This window comes from Ammodytes marinus, assembly GCF_949987685.1.
Source record: "Ammodytes marinus genome assembly, contig: scaffold_514, whole genome shotgun sequence".
NCBI classification, from domain to species: Eukaryota; Metazoa; Chordata; class Actinopteri; order Uranoscopiformes; family Ammodytidae; genus Ammodytes; species Ammodytes marinus.
This window is the reverse complement of record NW_027648020.1, coordinates 13,895-16,988: the sequence shown is the minus strand read 5'-3', so window position 1 is coordinate 16,988 and position 3,094 is coordinate 13,895. Positions and strand designations below refer to the sequence as shown.

Genomic DNA, 3,094 nt, shown 5'->3' with positions numbered 1-3,094 from the left:
AGTAGAGTTAAAGGCCTACTTCACCCGGTTGGAATATGAAGGTGTATTGAACTCGGAGATCCTATGAAGTATAATGTGCAAACAAAATTGAAGTCACAGAAAGAGAAATGTAGGGTTAGACAGTGAGACCATAAAACACTCTTTCTGCCTTTTCTCGGGCTAGGATGAACCGATTTCTAAAATGTTGCACATGTATACTACATAGGATCTCAGAGTTCAATACACCTTCATATTCCACCGGTGAAGTAGGGCTTTAAGTAGAGTGTGTCTAAAGGGTTCGGGTTAGGGGGTATGAGAGGGTTAGTGGTTCAGGGGGTATGAAGAGGGTTCAGGGGTATAGAGGGGGGTTAGGGGTATGAAGAGGGTTCAGGGGTATAGAGGGGGGTTAGGGGGTATGAAGAGGGTTCAGGGGTATAGAGGGGGGTTAGGGGGTATGATGAGCTCACCTCTCTCAGGATGGCGTTTCCATCGTTGGTCATCACGATCCCTCCCATCGGGTCCAACAGCATCTAGACAAACAACAAACAGTCAATACACAACAACACAAACAGTCAATACACAACAACACAAACAGTCATACACAACAACACAAACAGTCAATACACAACAACACAAACAGTCAATACTCAACATGGAGGTTGGTACGGTAACAGACTAATCACTGAGCTGCTGTAATGAATAAACTAATCAACACACTTCTTTACAAACGTCTGTCTCTCTCAAAGTTAAACGTTTCTAGAGCAAAGCAGGTTCTAGGTAAAAACCTTTCACGTGTTCTTGTGCGTCTGTCTGTCCGAGTGTCTGTCTGTCTGCCAGCCTGTCTGTCTGTCTGTCTGTCTTTGTATATACAGTATAACACTGTCTGTCCTGTGAGCTGCTGTCTAAGGCGACATGTCTCACCTTCATCATGGCCCGAGGGCCGAGGCAGGTACGGATGACATCAGCGATGGTCTGAAACAAACACAAACATTTCATTATTAATATGAGGAAGTAACCCTGGGATCCTGGCCCTTTAAGGCGGAGTCAGTGATTCTGGAGAAAGCTAGTTTTCAAAATCACTTTTTCTGTAAACTGGTATGTAAACAAAGGGCCCACCGTAGCTATAGCAACATGCCAGTTTACAGAGGCTAGGCTGTGTATTAACACTGGGTGTTTTTCAGTACGCACAGTACAGACAGGTAGTGGATCATGAGGAGATATTCACACAGTACAGACAGGTAGTGGATCATGAGGAGATATTCACTGATTTGGACAACAAGCGTTCTCCAGAATCACTTTTAGGCCCATATTAAACTTTGTGTGAGGGTTAGGCCTGCAGTACACACACAGATATAAAACATGAATGAACAGTAACTGACCTTAGCAGCGTTGATGTTTCCAGCCTGGACCTTACGCCCTGACTCTCTCTTGATGTTCTGGTCTGAGGAACAAACACAGAAACTCATTCATTATTAATCTGTAACTTCACTCACTTATCTATCTATCTATCTATCTATCTATCTATCTATCTATCTATCTATCTATCTATCTATCTATCTATCTATCTATCTCTATCTCTCTCTCCATCCTTCCATCTCCCTCCCTCTTATCCAGGGTCCAGCATCAGGAGAAAACGTGGACGATACAAATATATATTTTTAAAATCCTTTTCATTATGATGTCAAAACACTTTAAAGTGAAGGATTATTTACATCTCCCCCCCCCCCCCCCCTCCCCTCCACACACACAGTCAGCCCCACACACACACCAGACTGGAAGCTTCTGGAAGGTTCTACAAGCATCTTATAAAGTGACACAGAGGATGTTAGCGTTAAGCCGCAGCGATGCTACAGTCGATATGTTTGCGTTACAGAAAGCACAAGACGTCAATAATATTCCCATAAATAAATACATTTATTTAGAAAAAATAAGATAAAAAAATTAAAAGTGGGGAATGTAGGATGAGATTTCAGATTGACAAAATGCTTAAATAACAGTGTGTGTGTGTCGCTGGTTTATGGCGATAGAACAGCAGGAATATATTACAATTACGAGCTTTAGAACAGCAGGAATATATTACAATTACGAGCTTTTATTTAACGCAATGTTTTAAGAACCGCTATGTTTTTGTTAATGCTAATTAAGCTACAGGATTTATATCACCACTTCTTTCACAAAGAGCCGCAGGAATAACCCGACAGCTAATAAAGAATGAATACGATCAAACTAAATAAATGCATTTACTTCTATAACTCTGCAATAGTACTGCTTTGAGGGTGTGGCGGCGTGCTAGCATCAGACACAATGAGGAAGGATGGACTGCGCGTTAGCTGCTATCTGGCATCAAGCTAACTGTCTCCAATGCTGAGTAACGGCGGATAAGTACCCTAGCCTATCCTAGCCTAGCATCGCCATTCATTCCTAATGAGACACGAGCCTAGCCTAGCATCGCCATTCATTCTTAATGCGACACGAGCTAGCACAATGCTAACGCTAACTACCCGTTGGTTAGCTCGTTGTGTGAAAGAAGCGCATGTGCTAGTAGCCGGCTCGCGCTGTGTGTTAGCGGCCACAAAGCGTGAAGAAGCGGCCGCCATGTTGTAATAAAGGCTTCGGATTAGCTGCTGAAGGGTTTAAATGCTGCAATGAGACACAGTGAAGGAGTAAAATGTTAAAAAGAGACTTACTGAGCACTAAAACCTGCTGACCGTACATCTTGACAGCGTGTGCGGAGACAGCGAGAGCACGAGAGAAGGAGAAGGTTTGTGACGCAGCAGGAGGAGGGGCTTAAGTGAGGGGCGGGAAACCGACTAATGGACTGACGAATCAGGTGCCAGAGTCGTGTGACAGACAGGCGAATGAGCCAATGAGATGGAAGGAGTGAACGGAAGCCTTTTAAGGTGATAAACAATGCTTGTTGAGGATTTTCTTTTTGTCAAAATCAGTGAATATATATCCTCTTAATTCGCTACATGCCCGTTTACAGAGCCTAGGCTGTGTATTAACCCTGTTTACAGAGGCTGGGCTGTGTATTAACCCTGTTTACAGAGCCTGGGCTGTGTATTAACCCTGTTTACAGAGCCTAGGCTGTGTATTAACCCTGTTTACAGAGCCT

The 3,094-nt window shown here is 43.5% G+C and overlaps 1 long non-coding RNA gene across 1 annotated transcript; it reads right to left on the bottom strand.

Annotated features, from left to right (window-relative positions):
- Positions 1-446: 446 nt before the first annotated feature.
- LOC307271174 lies at positions 447-2,756 on the bottom strand. Its single transcript, XR_013845593.1, has 4 exons — positions 2,667-2,756; positions 1,359-1,420; positions 901-951; positions 447-509 (listed from the first exon to the last, which is right to left on the bottom strand). It is a non-coding gene; the product is annotated as an uncharacterized lncRNA (long non-coding RNA).
- Positions 2,757-3,094: the final 338 nt, after the last annotated feature.